Source organism: Coccinella septempunctata, chromosome 2 (assembly GCF_907165205.1).
Source record: "Coccinella septempunctata chromosome 2, icCocSept1.1, whole genome shotgun sequence".
In the NCBI taxonomy this organism is placed as follows: domain Eukaryota; kingdom Metazoa; phylum Arthropoda; class Insecta; order Coleoptera; family Coccinellidae; genus Coccinella; species Coccinella septempunctata.
This window is the reverse complement of record NC_058190.1, coordinates 16,037,715-16,063,135: the sequence shown is the minus strand read 5'-3', so window position 1 is coordinate 16,063,135 and position 25,421 is coordinate 16,037,715. Positions and strand designations below refer to the sequence as shown.

Sequence of the window (25,421 nt, the reverse complement as noted above, 5' to 3'; positions counted from 1 at the left end):
TTTCGAAAGCTATTGATCTATTAATTAAATCGTTCTATAATTGGTCCTAAATTGACAGTCGTATTGTGAACAACGATATGCAGCGGATTATCTAAACACGAAATAAATTCTGAAATGTTTCGGATCATGAGGTTAATTGAATAAGTATCTTGTTCGTATCATTTGTTGAACTTCATTATTCTAAATATTCTTCAATGAATGAAAATATAATATCAACACACATAATTGATTTATTCGTCATCAAATAATTAAATAAATCGTTTCTCGAAAAGTTTCGAGTCTTGAGGCAAATATAATATTGAATTATTTACATCATTATTTGTCGAACTTCAAAGTTCTGAATGAATCAAAATCTAAACTTGACAATATACGAGACAGTTTTCGCAAGAGTTTCAATGAAATCTGAAAATTTTCATCATTCTAGAGCATTCTGGACATCAATAATTCTCGAATCGTCCATGGCATAAATTCAATTTTATCCAATATAACACGCAAAACGAAATGTTACTCGAACTCATTTCGAGCAATTCGTTCCTAAAAAGCTCGAATCAGGTAGAGAAGTTTGAACCCTTCGTATCAGCATTAACACGTGTTTTGCAGTAAACAGATGCCGATTTCATTTTCAACGGGCAATGTAACCAGGGTCGGGGGGATGAACCAGAGTCTCTGGATGAACGTTTCTCACAACAAGAAGAATTTGAATTTTCATATGAGGGTGAGGCATTTGTTTCAAAATTTTCAGAGTACAAGGAGTATACAGGGTGTTTCACGAGTAAACAGACAAATGAAAACCGTGAATTGAGGGCATTGCGCGGAGTTCAAAATCACCCCATATACAGGGTGTCCCAAAACTAGTGAATCAAACGTCACACCACGATAGAGTAAACCAAATATTATCGAATGACACCAACATTAGTTCAACGAAAACGTACCGTTTCCAAAATAATCAGAATTTTATTAAAACACCTAAAGTTCCCGATTTTCGAACTATTTTTCTTAATAACAGGGCCAGTTTGTGAAGAAGGATATCGATTCTAAATTATATTGAACTAAGATTATTGTTTTTATCTCCCCTAATTGAAATTATTTTAAGTAGTTAATCGATAACCATAACCTAAGTCTCGACCTAAGTTGATGTTAATTGAAACAATTGTTTTTTCTACATGATTTTCAATACTCAGATTAAACAGGGGTGATAATATGGGGTAAAAACGCTATCCTTAATCACAAATTTGCCTTGTGATTGAAAAAATAGTTCGAAAATCGGCAACTTTAGGTTAGGTTTTCTCAGAAACCGTACATTTTCGCTCAACTAATGTTTGTGTCATTCGATAGTATTTGATCTACTTTATCGTGGTGTGACGTTTGTTTCAATAGTTTTTGGGGCACCCTATATATAGGTTTCTCCAGTGTTTTTTGAAATTTCTCGAATTTCCGTTCGGCTATAAGTCCTGAAATTCTCTATCAAGTCGACTGAAAATTTATATTTAGCCTTGAGTTGTTAATTTCATTGAAACAGAGCATTTAAATTCGACAAAAATCAGGACTGGGCTCAGTGAGGCTTTACTTAACTTCAAACTCATAAAAACAAACGTGTATGTAGTTTTTTAATCATAATTTAAACTTTTTTGTTATCTGCATTATTATTGTCTCAAAATGAATTGATTTTTGGGTTGCGCCACCTGTTGATCATGTTTTAGAAGTAATTGTTTTGGTCAGACGCCTTCAAGGAATAGAGCACTTCATGAAAAATAGAAATTCTTAATTGATTTTTTTTTGCAAAGAAATGAAATGAATGTGTTCAACAATTATACCATATTCGGTCTTCAAAATAGTCATTCACAATGATAAAATGTTTCAAAATTGATAATGCACAAATATGGATGGAAAAACTACGCTATCTTCAAACTAAATATTAAAACTTGATCTTCAGAATTAATCTATTTTTCTTTGGACAACTAGTTGTGTGAATGAAAACAAAGAAAGAAATCGCGGGGTGTCAGATCTGGAGATCTAGCAGTCCAATGTTGGGGTCCTACCCTTCTAATGAAATGACCTGAAATACTGATAAATACTTTTGCTAGTGCATGAATATCATCAATGTTTCAATAACAAATTGTAATAAGACCAGACCAATCCATAGATTTCCATAGATCCAATAATGAATATAACGGAATAAGTGAAGAACTCGAAAGTGCATTTATCATACTTATTCGAAGTGCCAATCATTACCTTCACTAAAAGACCAAATGAGGTGAAAATCAATTCGGAAAATTACTTCAGGTCCACGTTGTCCATAAAAAGCGATTCATTCGGAAGATATCAAGTTATAATTATTATTTTCATGATAGCGTAGTTTTTTATTGCTATTTTTGTTCATTATCAATAATAAAGCTAATTATCACTGTGAATGATTTATCTGAATAACCAGATATGCTAAAATATCAAAAACGAAAAAATTCAGTTGAACATTTCCAATTCCATTTTTAGATTTCCACTTCTGATTGGCGATCATATTCATACCAATAATTATTATGAAGTAGAAGTCAATATGCTGCGCTGGTTTTTTCTAGAGGCATTTCACCACCAAACAATTATTCATTAAAAATTATCCACTGATAAAGCATACCAAACTTTCATTGATTTTGAGAAAATAAATGCAGATACCTGAAAAATTGAAAATTATGACGAAAAAAACTACAAACACAGTGTTTTGCATGAGTTTAAGTTTTGAATATAGCCTCAATGAGTCTGGTGCTGTGTTCGTCAACTTTTAATGTTCTGTTTTATTGAAACTTACAAGCTTAAGCGGATAATGAGTTTTTAGCCGAATACAACTAAATTATTTGGAGTTATAGCTGAACGAAAATTCGGGAAATTTGAATAAAACTGCTCTGTATATCGGAAACGGAATGCCCAAGACACACATATGAGGTGTTTTTGAACTCAGCTCAATGCCCTCTATTCACGGTTTTCGTTTGTCCGTTTACTTGTGAAACACCCTGTGTACTGAAAAATCGCAAAAGACTCCTCGAGCAATTAAGAAATGCCATTAAATCAAGGAGTTTCTTTTGATGCGCTATGATGAAAAATGTCAATATCCAGTTATTATTATTATTTATATAATTTATATCTCGAAAACCAAGGCACTTTTACCAAACGTAAAATATATTTATCTGAAGCGCCATAGAGTCCCTCTACCCGCAGGATCCATATTATCCATTCATTACGCCACACCCTGTATAATTATTATCATTATATCAATGTATTGAAAATAAACAGACATGAATACGAGCCAGTTGTTTTGTGAGGTGAAGCTCCTCTTGCTTACAAACTTCTTCTAATTATTTTGACTACCATTCACGCAAGATTATTTTTGTTGAAGAATTCAACATTCTTGTAATTATCCGTTCATTTCTTCAAGAGATACCCATACCCTACCACCTTTGATTATTCAACTCAATGCTAACACTGCATCAAATGCATTTCATCTTCGGGTTGATTTTTTTGAATTCTACAACTGATGTAACGTCTTCAACCTCCAGCCAAAGAAGATAAACAACAGTAACTCTCCTCAAGGTACTGATCACTTGTATTTTCCATATAAATAAATAGATTTGGTATGTCTTCAATCAGTTTGTATAAACGTCAATTATGTTCGTTACATATTTTCGACTTGATATTTCCGAAGTGATTTAACATTGTCATGAAATACGTAATTAATGAGAGTCTCACGTAGAACGGACTACGTAGCACTGATTTAAAACTCAAGAATGTTTTGACAAGCGTCTTAACCCAACATTTTCGTATCATACAGAGTGAAAGGTATCCAATTTTCATGGCCAATCCAGTGCTAAAATGAAAGTGAATGAAGTATAGAATCTGAAAGTAAAACGTATATCTTTATCGATTCATTCGAGAAAAACATTTATATGGAGTTCCTGATGTCGTGAATATAATGCCCAAAAATTAGACTACTATTTCATACCAGAACAAATTCGGTAAAATTGTCTTTTGAATTAATCTTATATGTCACGAAAAATTTCATTTTCATGCATCATTCATTTTGGGACCTATATGGTATTAAACTCCCCTATCGGACGAAGTATCGTAGACATAAGCATATTTATTCAAAACTGTCCAAATTCATTCACACCGAGATCACGAACCTTATCAATCAATTATCAGCGTATGAAGTTTATTAATATTAGTATCGTTCTCGAACTATTTACAAGTTTCAATATGTGTGAATGAATCGGAAGAGCAGCTGTATTCTATATATGAGTAGAATTCGAGCTGTCTTACTTTCTGTCCTCCTAAAATCTGGCAACGTTGCGGGAGGTGAGAGCGCACTACTAATAAGAAATATATGCGGAGGTAGTAAGGTCTGATTCGTTTTGAAGAAAAATTTGTCGATAAAAATCTTTTCCCCTCTTTAGGTACCCCTGTTATTTACCTTCCCCTCTACATATATAAACAAAAATTATTCCAATTATATAACTGCTTCACCCGGAGGTCAGGTCGCCCAATGAACTTAACGGAGGTAGCAGCGCGCTACGGGTTCATATATATATATATATATATATATATATATATATATATATATATATAGATTTGTTCGACCGCATATACAGACCCAAAACGGTATACTCGACCGACTTTTTCAGTCCAAAAGTGACGTTGTCAGACCCGGCTCCGGGTCTGGTAACGTTCGACCATAGAATCGTTATAAGGCTGGTAGGGGATGCTAGGGGTGAATTTTCAGATGGGTCTGAAAAGTCGGTTATACTCGTTATTATATACAGAAAACTTCAGGGTTTGTCCAGTGCGAGGGCGCTTCGAGCGACATGAACTGGATGTATATAATCCGCATAGTTGACCGACGCATCTAGTCCGAAAATTTGGCAACGCTGCAGTTGAAGAGCTTGAGAATTTATTTTGTCATCTTTTCGATTTATACACCTCAAATGTACTATAAGAAAACTTATACGATCCCGGTATGATGAACAGTCGTCATGAGAAATATTCAATGACAATATTTTGAATTGAATTGAAGTGGTGTTATTGGATTCTTTTCGTATACGAACTATAATAGCACACGTATGGAAACTTATACAAGCCCGATAAATGAAGTGAGTCGACCTAATTTCAGGAGCACTGGCACGTTTAGGATCCTAGGCACAAAAATTGTATTTTCACCACACCCTACTTGACCCTCTGCCGTGTTTACGAATTTACGAATTTCCTGAACATCATTGTAGTTATATTTGGTTGACTTGACAGGAACTCTTTTCCAGAAATTTTTCAGAAGATCAATATACAAAAGCAATTGAGATTTTTTACTCCTAACACAGTAATAAAAAGGTTTTTTTTCAGTATGAAGTCCTTATATTCTTGAAAAACTATTCTTGAAAACTCTATCTCTGGTAGTATTCTTCAGCAACTTCATTTTTGTTTGAATCATAGAGATGAAATATTGGAAATTACCCGAGTATCCCGAACTAACAATTGGAAATTTTCAGTTCAGGAGGTGGAAGGGTATTCCCCAGTCAAATTTTCAATTTAATCATTTATAAAATATACACATAAAAATCATTATCAAATCAGAGGACTTTCAGTTACACGATTGGTTTTCGCCTATAGGTACAAGCTAATTTACAGAGTGATGTGATACCTAATATAAGTTTAATATAGATATTTGATTAGCTTGAGCTGAAATGAACAGATGATATAATATACCAAAATAAATAAAAACACCTAAAAACTGTCTCTCACCAATTTATTCTACAAGAACTACCGGTTTCGGGATGACTAATCTCATCCCATCTTCAGGTTCCAACACCAGAAACGCTGTTATAAGCCTCTGGACTTTAAAAACCTACTAGGATGTCAATAATTCTGGAAAAGACCATAGTGATTTTTCAAATTTTGACATTTAAATTGACATTTTCTGGAACTCATCTATGTCTTGAAATTTTTACTTCTCGTAACTAGTAAATTATTTCGCAACTGTTGCGATAAACTGAAATTAAATACCTTCAGTGACGACTGAGACGATTTAAAAGAATCTGCGAGGAACGTTTGACTATTGACGGCAGAGGGTAGAGTAGGGTAAAGTTGAAATTAATTTTTTTTTTGGCGAAGATCCTGACTTCATCGGACGTTTATAGTTTTTTGGACGTGTGATAATCAAGTTTGCATACGAAAAGAATTCAATAACACCACTCAGATTCTATTCAAAATATTGTCATAACTTTTTCTTTCGGGGCTTCTTGTTGGCCATCTTGCCGGACTGTACCTTCCAATCCATTGCACCCCAAAATATTGATTTATTTAGTGCCGTACATTCCGGCTTTTATGAGCTGGGCAGCCATTTATTTGAAACCAGACATTTTCTCCAATATATCTGTCAAGATGCTTTGGATCAATCGGATCGGGAAATATTACTCGTCCGAAAAGTTCACCTCTCATGACTGCCAACCACACGTTGACCCTCAACCCATGTATGGAAAAGAGAAAACTCCCATGCGACCATGGTTTCTCATTTTCAACATGAGTTGAGGGTCAACGTAAGATGGCCACAAAGAGGCTCCGACCTTACGCCTTTGGATTTTTATGCCTGGAACACCTTGAAAGAAAAAGTTTATTGAATTAGCGTTCAGACTCGAGAGGTCCTGATCGAAAGAATAACATTGTGTTATGCTGAAATGCGTCAGAAAACTTCGCAGGGTTGCAGATTCACTACAAAAACGATGTATAAAATGTATTGAACAAGGCGGTGGCATTTCGAGCAATTATTACGAGTATAAGTACTAGTAGTAATTTGTTTTCTTTACATGTTTCCATAAAATCTATATCATCTAAATTTAGTTTATTCATTTGGGTTATTCGATTTTGCAGATAAATTCATGATTTCCATGTGATAAATTTTAATATTCAATCATTCAATCAAATTAAGGTTTGGAATGTGTCGAGTTTTTCGTTGTTATCTTGTTAGCCATTATATTCATATGTTAACACTTTCTCGTTAACCGTATATTTCACAACTGGAACCGTCTCCCTGAATGCGTAGTGCGATCGACCTCGGTAAACGGTTTCAAAAACAGTTATGACAGGTAGAAGTCCTCTCTGTGAGGAACTGTGGTGTTATATCTAATTTTTTTTCTTTTTTGTATATGATATTTAAGTTTTGTATTTTTCGCTTTCATTTTCGTTTATCCACACAGTTTATGTATGCATGTATGTAATCTATAACCTTCGAGTTTATAGGTTTGTCCTCTACTGGAAACAATTATGTAATAAATAAATATAATGGAAGAAGACTAGCAGCAAGAATAAAAGCTTATATGTGATTCGGAAGCAATCTAAATGGGGTATTTTTTGTTTAAAAGAAAACATATCCATAATTAATAATTTTTCATTGATAAAACCATTGGAAAAATAGGCTTCATTTTGTTCACTTCAGAATCGTGATATTCATCCCATCCCCTTACCAAGGGGGTACACACGAATTCTCATCATGTAGCAGATTTATTGCTGTTTCCAGATATGTGGTCAAATTTAATTAGGCTACGAGATAACTGTAGTGTGATTGATACCATTAGAAAAACTTGGAATATTTCGTGAAATCAACAAAAGGTTATATTAAAGAATAACCGATAACATTTCAATTATGTGTTATATGACATTTTTCGTTCCAAATCACTTGTATGATCTCATCATGAAGTTTGGCCCTTTTAAAAGTGGACACGCTGTATAAACCAGTAATCAATTAGATTTCAACCTTGACAGTCGAAAATTAATTTTTCAACAGTATTCAATTGCAAAGCGCAGTATACAAGAGTTTTCTCTACACATGCAGTATGTAGAATGTTTAGAACTTGGAGATAATATTCAACCTTGAATTTTTCAAATTATATGGCCAATCACAAACCTTTTTTGTATATGAGAATCTGCAGTGATGATGATGCCTCAGTTCACTGAATATCATGCGTTTAATACTCCAGAGATCGAATAGTATCATCGTGTGAAATCAGAAGAAATACTACCGAGTTATTCGAAAGAATACGAAGGTCTACGAGACAGAGAGTTGATGCATATATTTTAGCGAGAGGTACTCATTTTGAACATTTATTATAGTTTTGCGTTATTGTATCTGAAATAAAATGAAAAGTACTGTTGTCAATTATGCTTATTAATCGAAAGAAATATTGATTTTTTGAATTAAAATATTACGGATATAATTTTCTTCCGGAAATTAGTAATTTAACCTTCAGAAAGATTCATAAAACATCTTTATCTCCCGTCATAGACATACAATATCTCAGAATATTCATTCTATGGAACACTTTTACGACGAAATGGAATGAACAGTAATCAGAACTGATTGTAACTTTATATATCTTCCGCATAGACTAATAATACATGGACTCACTGTCACGTGACTTTTCAGTAGATCGAGAGGTTGTGTGCATTAAAGAGAGAAGAGCTTATGCGTTCTAATCGAATAAGAAAGAGATGAACTGATTCCGTGTGGGCAATGTCAAAATCATATGATGGATATAAACGCAGACGTTGCCCACAAGGTGTTCATACGTTGAGTATTATTCAACATTATATTTATTCTTGAATGAAACTCACATAATTTTTATATTTTTCCATTTCGAAGGATGTTTAAGGAATTCCTGTTTGCCTTCTCGGAAGCTTGTTGAACATTTATTTTGGAAAATTTTTACAATTTTCGCAGACTTTGCCCACAAGCTGTTGATACGTTGATTATTATTCTCATTACATCTATTTTTGACTAAAACTCACATATTTTTTGACATAATTGATTTCGAAGGAATGCTATGGAATTCCTGTGTGTCTTCTCGGAAGCTTGTTTAAAATTTATTGAAGAAAATTTTCGCATAAACTTGTGTTCTATTACCTTTTGACAGCTTGACCACAAACTCTCCATCTTATTCAACCTAACGACTTCTCCCTCACAGGCGGAGTCCATGTTATTTTAAGTCTATGATCTTCCGAGAAAGTATCGACTGTATCGAAACTTTGCAGGCGATTTTTTCTCCCGAATCGAATAGAAATCCGCAAGAGAATATTGGTTTTTGAATATCTATCCCACGCAAACAATTTTTGAAGGAAAATCATAAAGGGTTGTTATGTTCAACCCTCTACAATGAAGTTATGAGATCTAAAAAATTGTGGTGAGTAATAATATATACTTAGTGCTTCATATTATGTATTGTTTATGACTCAGTGTTTTTTAGAACCCGTGAAAAAATCAAAAACTATAAACTCGGCATCGCCTTCCAAAGGCTGTATCATTGATGGGAGGTCCATTTCAAAAAAAATTTATAGGAACTACTCCTACTTATTTTCATCGAGGAATCATCTCCCTTAGTCCTTCGCATTTGTATAATATTAACTTTCCACAAAATATTTCTCCCGGCATGCCACAGGGCATAAAAATCGGAGAAATACATTTTCAAAGTATGGAGTGGCCTGGACAATACCTATCCAATTTAATGAATTGGTCCAGGATGCCCAACTGGGAACCAGGACCTTATAGATTACCAGATCTGAACCTTCTATACAATTCTTTGTGGGTAAAATTGAAGGAGGTTTATGAGGAGGATATCCAGACGACGAGAAACCAATTGAATGCATTCAATTGAATGATGAATTTTTGTGATCTATTAAGAAACAATGGCAAAATGGATCGGAAGGCTTTATCTCATCGGAGAATTCAACGTGACAGATGTGTTTCGGTTGTCATTTCGCAAAACTTTCAAAATAATATTAACGGAATTTGAACGTCAGTAATCAATTTTCTCATTTTTGTTTGTGTTATTTCATTTCAGTCTTTCGCATTAATGAATGATTGTACCTATCGAGGAAAGCTATTACGATTATTCTGGTCGTTTTAAAGTTTGTTTTGGAATATTTCACATCTCATACATATTCATTGACGCGATATTTATAGGAATGAATTAGATTTTTCTGTTTTTTTATTTCAATTTGGAAAATACATTAGAGGAGGAATTCTGGGCTTGGCACGGACTTCTTGGAAAGTGAAACAATTATTTTCAATTCGACATACAGGATGATATGATGAAACTGAACACGTTGAATTAGGTGTGATGAGTCTGGCTCTGGAATATTAAAATAATTCATATTTCGCTCTCTAGATCTCAATTTTTGTAAACAGTGTTTCAATAAATTTTGTTGATATTTGTCTCATTTTTATGATAGTTGGAGTACTTGCATGAATTTCAGGAACCCCCTTGTAGGTTTCAGAAGGAAGCTAAAAATTATTTTTCATATTTTATTAAAATCATTTTATGTATACAGCCTCTCAAGGTTATGTTATTAATGGATCAAAATTTAGGAAGAATCTGTTAAAGAGGAATTTGCTTCATGAGAATATTGAGACAATACTTCTTTCTCAACAAACTCACACATATATGAATTTCTACCGTAACACCTACTTTTTCGCGTCATTTTATACATCGAAATTGTCCGCCTCCAGTCCCGTCAAACTGGCAACAGCGCCGGGATCGTGAACGTTGGCCATATTTACCGCTGGAGTATATGTGGGATTGCAAAGTTGGTGCAATGTCTCGGGTTTGGAAAAATATTATCGATTATGCTACTTTTTTAAATGAAGGAATTATTTTCCCCTCTAAGTGTGCCTAAGGAGTTATAATTCTCATTAACGTTATTTCATCATATATACTCGAAGAAAACATTCGGATCATGTGGGTCTCAGGTCGCCTTAGAAACGTATCGGGACTGGAAACGTCTATTGGACAAATATATATATATATATATATATATATATATATATATATATATATATATATATATATATATATATATATATATATATATATATATATATATATGTCATGTCAACAAATGGATTGGTCGAGAAACATCTAGTTGAGAATACACGGAGACTGGAATTGGACGAGGAGATCATCAGCGCAGCCCAAAAAGAAGTTATCCTCGCGAACACAAGACTGGTGAGGAAGTTCCTGACATCCCTCTGACCTGCCTTGGCAGAATTTGCCCGGCAGCGAAGAGTCCAACCCTATATGGTGAAGAGGGAAAAAAAAAAAAAAAAAAAAAAAAAAAAAAAAATATATACCGCAGGGTGGTACGATGTGCCATCGGGGAGTGACGTCCCCGCGGACCCGAGTCAACCGGATCCTGAGGCTAGCAACCCCAGGATCTGAAGGATTAATTCGCTCCTGTTGATGGAAGTAGAAATCAGGGCGGTAGGGAACAGCGGGCTGGTTCCCTTCGGAGCCGTCTGGAGGAAGAGCCTGTTGGGGTGAGCTGTGGGGCGAGCGGCGCAGCCCCCCGAGATGGCACCGCAAGCCAGGCACTCGTCACCTCGAAAGAGGATGGAGCCTCCGTTATGGATGGGGCACAAACTCATTCCACGGATGTTACAGCAAGAAGAGACAGGAGGACGCGATGGACGGAGGAGGATAACATCCTGATTTTACGCGTCCATTTCATTGCGAAAGACCTGCAACAAAGAGAGGGAAGGAACTACCGGGAACAGCTGACAGAAACTTGGAATGACATCAACCCACACAGACAATCATATCCGAACCTCCTAGCAAATAGAGTAAGATGGCTTCTAGAAAACAACAAGTTTTCCAATGCTGAATTGGACACCATAAAGAACAGCTTCATACCAAGGGGAGCTACGAACAACCAACAAAATGAAGCAGAAGATGATGACGGGGAGAGAACTTGTAGCCGAATTAGTATAAGAACGACAAAACTAGAACGTAACCTCCTCAAAAAATATTCATAAGTTACTATGGTCTTTCACCGGAAAATAGACCGATAATCCCGAGGATCAAGGGCTCGAAGAAACTGCTGGAGTGTGTACAAAGAATGGACTTGTTATTAGAAAGCCATATCAAAACAAACACAACCCTAGAAGCGATGGTAGACTACGTTTATGCTGGGGCGCTGACGATCTGCGAAGAGCTCGGGAAAAAAATAAATGAACCCCACACGGATACTCACCAAGTCGGCTCGACGCCACCGTGGAAGGCTAGACTGGAAAGAAAAATAAAGGTTATGCGAAAGAAAATTGGTACACTACATACTTACCTCAATACCGATACAAGAACAAATAGAGTTATTAAAGGCATAAACCAGATCACCAAAGAATTCAGCATCAACACAAACTGCTCAAACGAGACCTTCCAACTGGCACTTGTAGCTGTAGGCGATAGGCTGAAACAAAAAATTAAATCACTTGGCAATCGTATTAAACGGTACAACGATAGAGTGAAAAGATTCAAGAACAACCAGTTATACTACAAAAACCAGAAAGAATTCTTTCGATCTCTCGAACCAGCTGAAAACCTAGAAGGGGAGTATCCAACAGAAAAGGAGATGCACGAAGCATGGAAGGGAATATGGGAGCATGATGAAAAACATGAGGATGAGGCGTATTGGATAAAGGATGCTGAGAAGGAGATGGGACAGTATACAATGGACGATGTTGCAATAACGGTGGAAGACATCTGGGAGGTTATGAGAAAATCGAACAATTGGTCGGCACCAGGATCAGACAAAATACATAATTACTGGTGGAAGAACTTTAAATCGACGCATCAACAACTGGCATTGTTATTTCAGGGAGCTCTTAATGATCCAACAACAGTACCGGAGACCTTTACTTCGGGAGTGACGCACATGATACCCAAAGATAACAACATAAGTAATCCAAACAAATACCGTCCGATCACATGTTTACCAACAATTTACAAATTTCTAACTGGAGTACTAACAAAATATATCTGGAAACATGTGAATAAACATAAAATATTGTCGCGTGAACAGAATGGCTGCAGAAGAGACGCTCAAGGATGCAAAGAACTGCTAACCATCGACTGTCTAATAACAAAACAAGCGAAGAAGAAACTGAGAAATATATCGATTGCTTGGGTTGATTATAAGAAAGCTTTCGACTCGGTGCCGCACTCTTGGCTGTTGAAAATCCTCAAACTCTATGGCGTATCAGAAAACATAGTAAACTTGCTAGAATCTCTAATGAGAACATGGAGAACACAACTAAGTTTTGGAAATAAACAGAAGAATTTTAGAACATCCGTAATAAAAATTATGCGTGGAATATTTCAAGGTGATAAACTCAGTGCACTCTGGTTCTGCCTGGCACTGAACTTCATGAGCAAATTACTTAACGAAGGCAACTATGGATATGTCATAGATAAAATAAAAAACATTCGAATTACTCATCAATTATACGTAGATGATTTGAAACTCTATGCTGCCAATGAGGAACAGCTGATGAGACTGCTAAGAATTGTAACCTCATTCTCGCAGACAATAAAAATGGAAATGGGTTTGGATAAATGCGCCGTGATACATGTAAAGAGGGGTAAACTAGTGAGTGGAGAAGAGATGCTCATACAGAACGGAATAACGATTCAAAGACTTGCATCAGATGAAACTTATAAATATCTTGGGGTCCAACAAGCTTTGGAAATAAAAACATCTGATGCAAAAGCTTCATTCCAACAGAAATTCTTCGACAGAGTTAAAAAAATTCTGAAAAGCAAACTAAGCTCCAAGGCTATGTTCACGGCAATAAATATATGGGCGGTTCCTAGTCTTGCCTACTCCTTCGGTGTTATAAAGTGGTCCAATACAGAACTAAAAGCGATCGACACAAAAGTAAGAGTTCTCATGAGCAAATACGGTATTCACCATCCCCACGCATCTATCAATAGATTGTACATGCCTAGACACTCTGGCGGCAGAGGTCTACAGAACATCGAGATCACTCATCAGAAAGCAGTGACAGAACTTAGAAAATATTTTCAATCAAGAAACTCACCTTTTTTTAATATCATATGCAGAGAAGACCATAACATCACGGCCCTAAATCTAGGATGTACGACGGATCCACCTCAGATGTTGACACTTGCAGCATTGTCCGAAGAATGGTACAGCAAGCCCCTTCACGGAAGATATCCAGCAGCACTGAAAGAAAAGAAAGTCAATCAACAACATTCACTCACTTACCTTACATCGGGTTACCTATTTCCGGAAACGGAGGGACGCATTGCTGCTATACAGGATCAGGTCGTGCCAACGAGAGCGTATATGAAACACATAGCTGGAAAAAATATACCTACCGATAGATGCCGTAAATGTGGCCAAGCTCGCGAGACAATCCAGCATATCACCTCGTCCTGCTCCATTCTGGCGCCCAAAGAATACACGAACCGCCATGATGCAATGGCGAAGGTATATCACCAAGCCATTGCTATTAAAACTGGCCTCATAACCGCCATGAAGAAAACTCATGAGTACAAACCTGCAACCGTACTAGAAAACCGAAGCTTCAAAATATACTGGGACAACACAGTTGAGACAGATAGGAGAATACCACACAACAGACCGGACATCGTACTGTTTGACAAAGAAAACCGAAAAGTCATCATAATAGACATAACTGTACCAGCCGACGATAACATCAGTAGAGCGTACTCTGAAAAAGTAAACAAATACCACGATCTTGCCTTTGAAATGAAAGAAATATATGCACTGAAAACGGTCTCAGTTCTCCCCTTGATAATCAGCACCAACGGACTTGTTGAAAGCCATTTAGTTGATAACACCAAATCCCTAGAACTTGATTTGAACATCATTAGCACAGCGCAGAAGGAAGTACTGCTGTGGACAGCTAGGATAGTGAGAATGTTCCTGACAACGACCTAGGTGAATTTTGGTCAATTTTGACCCGGTTCATCTTAGAAGCCAAAACCCAAGATGGTGATTAAAAAAAAAAAATATATATATATATATATATATATATATATATATATATATATATATATATATATATATATGTATATATATATATATGTATATATATATATATATAATGAACAGCTGATCCAACATTTCACCCCGCACCGCATCCTCTAGTACAGGCACCGGCGTATACAAATGGTGCGGGGTGAAATGTTGGATCAGCTGTTCATTATATATATATATATATATATATATATATATATATATATATATATATATATATATATACATATATATATATATATATATATATATATATATACATATATATATATATATATATATATATATATATATATATATATATGTATATATATATATATATGTATATATATATATATATATAATGAACAGCTGATCCAACATTTCACCCCGCACCATTTGTATACGCCGGTGCCTGTACTAGAGGATGATAACACCAAGGTGTATTGGGATCTCACTGTAATCACTGATGTGGGGGTTGAACATAATAGGCCGGATATGGTGGTCTGGAATAAGAATGAGAAGACTGCCACCATAGTCGACTTTGCAGTTCCCCAAGATTACAATATGATGAAGACCTATGGGGAAAAAATTAGCAAATTTGCTCCACTAGCCTGGCAGATGAAAGATCTATGGAAGCTAAAAAAGGTTGATATTGTGCCACTAATCATGAGCGTGAACGGTCTAGTGCTGAAGAAAACTATTACGCATTTGGAGGAACTACAGCTACCTCACAGCGCTATAACATGGATGCAGAAGGCGGTTATACTTGGGACCGTCGGCATAATTAGGCGAGTCGTCTCTCCACACTGAAAACGAAGTCTCTCTTGGTGATTAGACCCGGGAGGCATCGGATTTACCACAGTCATGTGTGAAATTTAAAAAAAAATATATATCTATGATATAATAATTTGGTCGGAAAACAGTCAGATTCAGAAGAAAACATCCGTTTAGGAAATAAACGTTAAATTCTAAATTGTGATTTTTTGTGTTACAAGGGTTACAAAAGTACGATCATCGAAACAGGTTGCATTTCACTGGCTTCTCCATTCCCGACAATAGTCTTGTGGTCGTATGAATCTACATTCTCTAACAATGGTGTATTTAACCGTAATAATCTTCATCGCTGGGCAAATGCCAACCCACATTTGTAATACGAGTCATGATATCAAACTAGATTCAGCGTTAATTTCAATTGCGTTATATTGAATAAGCAGATAATTGGACCCTTCTTCATCGATGGAACAGTAAATAGACCTAAGTACTTAGATATTCTAAAAAATTATGTAGAACAATTTCTAGACACATTGCCAGTTGTACGCTATGTAGAGTGTTAGGCCACCGAATGCGAAGTTGAGCGAATAGAAGCTCAGCGTTTTCAATGCTAAATGATGAGCTACGTCACTCGATTCGTAGCTTGTCGATTAGCATTGAAAACTCTCAGCTTCGCTCAACTTCGCATTCGGTGGCCGGTCACCCTTAGTATCAGAATGAAAGTGCCCCAGCGCATAATAACTTGGAAGTCAGGGAATTTTTAAATACTAGATTAGGCGGATTGGGAGAAACTAACCTATTAACTGGCCGCTAGATCTCCGGTCATGAATCCGATGGATTACTTTTTTTGGGGAGTCTTCAAAGTCTATGTTTATCAAGTCCCCATACATAATTATAGAAGGAATGAGATGCATATCTCCTGCGAAAATTTGAGCGGCTGTCCAGGTTATTTCTGAAAGACCGAGGCTCTGCATTATTAACGAAGAAAACCATTTTGAACATATTTGAAAATTAACTTTTTTATTATGAATTTTTTGGTTGTGTTTGATTTGAGTTCAGGAACGTTTGCCAACCTTGTGAATAATAGAAAAACTCTCTCAATGGAAACGTATTTTTTTTTTAATTATATTTGTGCCTTTTGGTCGCTTTCATCATTTTACAATCCTTGGAATGACCCTGGCTCTCAAATCCAAGTGATATAAAAAAAATTATGTATATTGAATTTTCAAAGTGAGTTTTGACATGCAGGCATTTTTTCGTGTTTTGTACATTAAATTTAAGGTTTCATCCATAGACTTTTAATTGATTTATTATTAGATTATGGTTTCATCACAGAAACCATAAATATAATGCACGAAATACGAAAAATACGCCTGAATAATGTCAAAACTCACCTTGAAAATTCAATATAAATTTTTTTTTATATCACTTGGATTTGGGAGCCGGGGACATTCGAAAGATTGTAAAATGATGAAAGCAACCGAAAGGCACAAACAAAATTTAAAAAAATACGTTTTCATTGAAAGAATTTTTTTCTATTATTTACAAGGTTGGCAAACGTTCTTGAACTCCATTCAATCTTTATTCGATGAAACGGTGCATACGGCCATAAAAGTGTTGTCAAGTAATGACAAACGCATCGAACGAATGGAAATTCTCAGCAGCCAAAAAAGAAACATATGAGATCAATAAATTCACAGAAATGGTCTTGAATGGCTGGAATTCTTAGGTCAGCTCAATAAGAGTGGGTAGTCAGTCTACTTACGTTCATCAGATCCATCATTAAAATGTGACACAAAACAATTATAATTCTCATTGGTAAATGGAAACACTGACAAGTCACTAACATTTCAATACATAAATGAATTCAATTGAAAATTCGAGAACAACATGCTGTGAACAAATTCAATATCGAATTGAGGAGTAGTATGCGACGAAGTTAAAAACCCACCCCTACATACTAATTGATGAAACGTTTCAGAGAATATAAAGTTCAGATAATGGTATGAAAGAAAGTTAAGATCAGGGATAAAATATTCGGTGCGTGAAATTCCGCAGTGAAGAATGGCAGGGTGCAATTACTGTCAGAGATGCTATATCGTAATTTGGGATTTCGATAGAATCCATGAAAGGGGAGGGTTGTTTTATTATATTAGAACTTAATCCCTGTGTCGAGTTGGAAGCAACGTTCGATAATATTGTTTGTAGATTTTACACGGTTGTCTTCTTGATGCTCGTTTTCTTCGTCTTTTTGCCTCTACTATACAGAAAGAATGCCTTGTTTTCTGTATAAAAAATATGTTAGTTTGAATATCTGGAATCGGTATACACAAAGTAATCGAGAATTGGCAGCACGGAAAAGAAGTAGAACGTTTTGAAGCTTTCGCAGCTCCAACAATATTTAATGTGTCTCATAAATTAATATCAAGCAGTAACGGTTGAAAGGGCAGGTGGTAACCACCAATTTCGAAAACAAATCTTTATTTTCCCTTCGTTTCAAAACTTTATGTAGGTATAATATATAATAATAAAATATAGTATAATTTATAAGGCTGTTAAGATCGACAATCCGCTGAGGGTTTGTTTTTTATATTTTATATAAACAATTAATGAATGTGGCTAGTACCTATCGTTCTACAAGAAAATAATACTCATTATCATCAGATATGTATTTTTCATAGTCATCGATATTTGAAACAGAAGTTTCAAAACAGCAACGGAGAGTGTCGACAAAAATTTAGAATTCAACCATTGTACAGAAAACAAGAGATATTTATTTATACGGTTTTCATTTTATAGTTTACCTTGACCAAAATTAGTGTACCTCTTTTTATCGGTGGGTTGATGTGTGGGATACATCTACCTATATCATAGAGCTAATTAGGTTCATGATGTGTACGAGGATATATTGAAAAATTCTTAGCCTACTATAGAACCAGACAAAATTTCAATGTCAAAATATTTTAATACTCAACATATTCTCCTCTTAATTGGATACATTAATTACAGCGAACCTGCAACGTCTCTAGACCTTTCAAAAAAAATTTTTCTCTTGCTCTGCAAACCAGATCTCCACAGTTTTTATAACTTCCTCGTTGGAAGAAAATTTACGACCTTTACGACTTTTTTTCAGTTTAGGAAAGAGATGATAGTCAAATAGAGTCAAACCTGGTGAATAAGGGGTTGTTCTAGAATTTCACACTCTAAATCACGAATTTTTTCATGGAAACATGAGATTTGTGTGCAGGGACGTTGTCTAGCAAAAACAAAACACCTTTGGATAGCTTCCGCGTTTTTTCTCTTTAATTTTTAAGCGTAGAGTGGTCAGTAATGTCGAATAGTAATCTCCGGTTATTGTTCTACCCTTATCAAAAAAATCAATCATGATAACTTCATGGCAATCCCAAAAAACTGAAGCATGAACTTTTCCAGCAGATTTTTGGACACGAGACTTCTTAGGTCTCGGAGAACCAGAGTGTCGCCATTCCATCGATTGTTGCTTTGTTTCTGGATCGTAGAAATGTACCTAAGTCTCATCCATAGTAACAATTCAGTTCAAGAAGTCTACATCGTTTTCAAATCGAGCACAGATCAAACGCGATGCTTCTACCCTTGCAAAGCTTTTGGTCAATATTCAAACATTTGGGAATCCATTTTGCAGCAATTTTTATCATGTCCAAATTGACGTGAACTATATGATGAGCGCGTTCGTATGAAATATGCAGTGCTTCAGATATCCGTTTTAGCCCAATTCGACTGTCATGTCATGAACTGCATCGATATTTTCGGGGACTTTTGAAGCTTGCGGTCGTATACTTCACGGTCATATACGAAGGATATTGATCACCAAGGGTATTATGCATATCTTCGTAAATCTGCTTACCTCTTAACCCTTTCAAATACAGGTTCTTGATGATGGCTCGATACCAATTTTTCGATTTTCACAATTTAGGTGGACATCTTCTTTCTTTCAATATATTGAGTAACTCTGGTGTACTTTTTCAAACTTCACACTGATCTAATGAGTTATTGTTCGTTGCTGTGGTAATGCAATATTTTTTTATGCATGGAACTGTTCTAGGCTAACTAGATATAATACATCCTCGTAGATATGTATAAAATACGTCATTATACAATTACAAACAATACAAATATACAATAACACACAATTAATCATAACAAACATTAATCGATCAAAAATACAATTTCTAGGACAATTTGTCACCTGAAATGTTTCGCCACACTATAATATCATTTATTCGATAATAAGGATTTGACTGCCTTTTTCAACCAACGACAGTCAAAGCATTTCATTTCTCCAGGAAGCAGGAAGGTGGTTGAACAATTTGGAACCCTGATTATACGTGGAACTTCCAAATTTTGTGGTTCTTTGCTTAGTGGTGCACAGGATGTCACCATTCGATGTTCCATAATCGTGGTAATCGGAAGACTTAGTTAATTTGCGCATATTTTCCTTATTCAATAAGACACAATTGTATATATGTTACGCCTAAAGATAGGTGTGAGCATAAACTTAAGATTAGCCGGCTAAACTTAGGTTTATATTCGAGGATCGGCTAAAGTTCGATAAAATATTCATCTGCGTCAGGGCATTTTATCTTTAGCCGGCTAATGTGCACATTACCCAAAACGGAACGGCTAAAAATGTATTCGATGGACACGCGGAGAGGTGATTACATGAATGGTCGGATGAAAGAGGACGAACGCACACGGCGACTTTTTTGTTTAAATTTTTAGAATTGAAATATGCAAAAAATAATCGAATGCATTGGGGTTGTATTACATAACGCCCATGGGTTTTCAATTCAACATTTAACGAGTTATTTTCATCTGTTTAGGAGATTAATGCTCTTCAAACCGAGTCTAATTTGTAAAAAATCATAATATGACCCCACAAGAAAATGAGATATTAGACATGAAAGTTTTTTCCGTAAGCAAAAGCATATTTTCCCTACCATTCAATAATTGGTTTTATGGAAAAATTACGAAATAGGAACTATAGTTTCTAACGTTGCAATTTCTTTATAACCAATTCTTTCGCAAAAAAGAACAAAAAAAAAAACAATGAACATGAACATAGTTGAAAACACTTTCTCTAGCTGATTTTGTTAAAAATTTCTTCACGAGTCATTGAACATACGGGTTTCAAAATATGGCCTGTCGCCACCATTGATGAATCATCCCGGGGGATACAAGTGCATTCACAGAATGCTTTTCTGCTATTAAAATATGTGAAATTCATACAAAAAATGCATTGCATTAATAGTTTGATTATACTCGTCTTACTATTTCTTTACATTCTTTTAATTGCCGAAAATTTGCGCCCCTCAGGCCTTCTACATTTTTAGCCGATGGGATGTGGTTACACTCAAGTTTAGCCGGCTAAAGATAGAAAGAATAACATTAGCAAATACCCGAAGCTAAACCTAAGTTTAGCCGGCTAATCTTAAGTTTATGTTCACACCTATCTTTAGCCGTAACATATATAAATACAAGGTACTGGTAGGATTTTATATTTAGGGCCGGTACTTTCACGTGCGAATAAATAAATTTATTCGATAGATAAGTCTTATTCATAGAATAAATAAAAATGCTGTCTTTTCAGTTTCAGATAGTGTTATTCATCGAATGAATCTGTCATTGAAACTTAATAATAAGAGTTTATTTGTCATAGATCGAATGTCGGTACGTCATTAGAGAGAGAGAGAAATTAAATTTATTGATTTGACAATCAAACAGCTATAGACCGGAGTCTTCCAGCCATTATTAGTTGCAATATCTTATTTTACAGTCATCAGTGAAAAATAGTATAGCGTGTTTTCACAGAATTGTTATTCGTCAAATAATTTCATCTGAAAGCATTGAAATAAGGTATCCTTCAGATAGAAATTATTTGACAGATGCTTATTGACAGTGAATAAAATTTATTCGAAGGTGAAAGTACCGGGCCTTAATAAATGAGGGTCTACATGAGTCCAGCGACCCCAGACCGAGCATTATGCGAACAATACCCTTTTGCGTGATAAAAATGCGATTAGCACATGTTGAATTTCCCCACGGTACAACGTTGTAACCAATATTACTATATAAAGTAGGCTATAGAATATACTGAAAATGGTGACCAATGGGAGAGAGAGCTTAACCCTGCTTATAGCAAAAAAAGACATATTCAATTTTTTACTGAGACTCTAGACTAGCCACATGATCACTCCACCTAAGACCGCCATCGACGTACACTCCTGAGAATCTAGCGAACGCACGAGAGATAGTGTCTCCGTATGTAGGTAATGTTTATTTGTTGGTCTGTGGTATTATTTATCTTAAAATATATGCATTCTGTTTTACTAACGTTAACCATCAGACTTTTTTTGACCTCAAAGTTCACACTGACACTTCTAATGAGATATTGTTTTTTGCTATGGTAACGCCATATTTTTTTATGAATGGAACTGGTATAGGCTAACCTGGCTAACTAGATATCAATACGTCATCGTATCTACCAGATATAAATGAACATGCAAATTATTTGGAATGAAAGTGTTATATATTTAAGTAATATCATTGAGTATTAAACCCCCCTAGAGGTACAACGCGGTTCAACGAAATGAAGCCGAAATTATGGGCAATAAAGTGGCGGTACATAGTAGCTAAAAACGGAACTACAAACTGCCGTATCAGTCTGGTTCGAGTTAGTTGCAATTCATTTAAAGCAATCTGTAGGAATGTTTGGTACCCTTCGCAGCAGGGTCGGATTTGTCCCAATCTTTTTCAAATTACATGAGAAACAGAGTTTATCTTATAATGGTGGTCGTGAGATGGTCGAAAACCGACAATAAATTACCAAAGAATTAGTTTTCAGCAGGACATTTTGAAATCTAACCTGATGTTCCCAGAAATTATATCACTACAAAAAGTGTATGTTTTTTGTACTAATTTTTTGAAAAGTACAATAATAGTTTTATTGGTTCAAAGTTAACGAAAACCTTTTGAATAATTGAGATGGAAAGCAATTGTCTGGTGAATTATAGTCAGGTTTTTCTGAAATGGATGCAGTGAATATTCATTTAGTTCAATAAAATCCTTCAATCGTTTATTTCATTCACCCGATCACAAGATCAGTTATGATAAATGAAATATTCGACCCAAACTATTGGTTTTGTTGCTTAACTATGATAAGCCAGAAAATGGACAGTTACTACACCATTAAAGTCTTAAAATAATTGATGCAATCCTGCATGCAACTAGGATTCGAACTAAGGAGTGATTTTATAGTTACTAATAAATATATTTCAATTTTTTTTTCCTTCAAATTACTACTATAGGTTTTGATTATACTACCCATATTTTATTTTATATTTCTCCGAATTTGAATACAATTCTCTCAACATGTAATACCTGTCCTTGAGTATTAACACTCAATACCGATTCAGTAATGCTCCAATATGGGCCTTCTTAAGAAATCATTTCATGAAGAAGAAAGGTTTCCAAAATTTTGGTAATCGAAGAAGAAGAAAAAGTTAGGGTATATAAAAGGTGAACATTTGGTATATACATCAATTCTACCTGTGTAACAAGTACGATAAGTCGATTAGACCATTTCGTGAATACAGTGTTCGAAGATCTAGTGTTGAATTTTGAAGGTTATCAAGTTTTCAGATGTAAGTACAGTGCTTCTATTATTTTCTATCTGTTTGGTTTTCATTTTTGTTCATCTTTGTTCGCTAACAGCATTTAAATTCATGAAATAATCTTTTTTGAAAAAGTTTCTATAGATAGAATACACATAATGTTCATAATTCTAATTCATATACAGGGTATTCCTAAATTGAACGTACAAACGAAAAGGGGAGATTCCTTAAGTGAGTTTTAGAAAAAAAGTCCCATAAACATGGGGTCGCAAAGTTTCGTTTTCGGGATACAGAGTTTGACGTTTGAATTTTTTTCAAGTTTTTTTCTCATAGTATCTACACTTCACAAGATATTCAACTGAAATTTGGCATAGATATTACATTTTAGAGTTATCACCACGTGACACTGCCACCTGTTCTTCTGCAGAACTTTTTTTTGGTGAGCAACTGTTAATTTGAAAAAAGGTAAAAAGAAGCTTTGTTCTTATACTAAACTTTTCGGTCTCTTGTAGTTTTGTCGTATCTACCAACGATTTCGAGAAAAAAAAATTTTGAACGATTCTCTCGAAATCCTCGTGAAAATCCAAATTATGATGGGAAGGCCACTCTGTGATCTGTGGTGAATGAATTCAGTGCTAAAAAGTTTAGTATAAGAACAAAGCTTCTTTTCACATTTTTTCAAATTAACAGTTGCTCACCAAAAAAAAGTTCTGCAGAAGAACAGGTGGCAGTGTTCCAGAAAAAATATCACCCTGTAAATCTTCTATCGAAATTGCCATGTCACGTGGTGATAACTCTAAAATGTAATATCTATGCCAAATTTCAGTTGAATATCTTGTGAAGTGTAGATACTATGAGAAAAAAACTTGAAAAAAATTCAAACTTCAACACTCTGTATCTCGAAAACGAAACGTTTGCGACCCCATGTTTATGGGACTTTTTTTTCTTAAACTCACTTAAGGAATCTCCCCTTTTCGTTTGTACGTTCAATTCAGGAACACCCTGTATGTATTTATTTTTTATTCGCTAAGGACATTTATATTCATGAGATACTGCTCTTTCTTTGAAAAAGTTTCTATAGATAAAATGCACATAATGTTTATAATTGTTGAATTCAACTTGTCATATTTTCAAAACGGTGACCTATTTTCCTGTAATAAAGAGGTTCAAATATGCTAAATGACTTAGACTATTGATTAGGATATATACCATGCTTCAGAATTCGGATATAAATTTAAAAAAAATATAATATATTTGTCCCAAGTCAACCACCTAGTTGGGAGGCTTGGGACACAAGTTAAAATCCATTGATTTCTCAACTCTCAAATGAAATAGGTGACTTGGGACGGTGTATAGTTTGAAAAAATTAGAAATTGTGATTATATAGTTAAAATTCGGTAAGGAAATTAAATGATAAACCCCTATTACAGCGAAAGTAAATATATTGCACCTCAAATGTAAAAAAACTAAACAAAACAAGGGAACTTTGATTTCTTTCATTCTTTGGTGATTTCTTCGTGGAAATAACGTTATTAATAATATCCTGCGAAAAATCGGCATATTTCCTGCTGCCAATGCGCCGCTTGTATCTTTTCGGCATTGTCCCAAGTAACCCTATGTATGAAACAACAAAATAAATTAATGAGATCCTTGTTGCCGTTTGATTTGTAAACAACCTTGTTTCATGACAAATCTAATATCCCAATATGTTATGATCCAAATCCCTCAGCACGGTGTTTCAGATTTGGGTTGCAGTCGGTTATGACTGGTTGTCTTGAAAAATTTTCAGAAAATTCCAACTGCCAGGAAGACGGTGATATCCAACTTACCACAATAAGGGAATCCGATTGTGGTAAATTAAACCGATAGATGTGGTACGTGGAGATCCGATTACGTCTTCGATTGATTCGGACAATAGCGAGGTTTGTGAGGAGGAGATAATGAATGAAGAATTTGTTGGACCTCAAAATACCCTGGAGTCCAACTCAATTGCATACTTCTCTGGGTATTTAATGAGAAGAATGGGCAGAAAATACAATTGTGCAAATTGCGAAGAAACACTTCTCACTGATGATGTGGCAAACCTGGGGGATGATGGAATATACATTTCCAGTAGAAATTATGGAGATGAAAAAATGC

At 35.1% G+C, this 25,421-nt stretch overlaps 2 protein-coding genes across 3 annotated transcripts in view; one reads left to right on the top strand and one right to left on the bottom strand.

The window, feature by feature from the left end:
* LOC123306524 (thrombospondin type-1 domain-containing protein 4-like) overlaps positions 1-25,421 on the bottom strand; it is a 728,470-nt gene that overhangs the window by 490,174 nt on the left and 212,875 nt on the right. The gene's annotated exons all lie outside the window — the stretch shown is intronic.
* LOC123306526 (gustatory and odorant receptor 22-like) overlaps positions 21,895-25,421 on the top strand; it is a 49,535-nt gene continuing 46,008 nt past the window's right edge. Inside the window, exon 1 of the mRNA XM_044888571.1 lies at positions 21,895-21,938. The gene's annotated coding sequence lies outside the window, so the exon portion shown is untranslated. The remainder of the gene's footprint in view (positions 21,939-25,421) is intronic.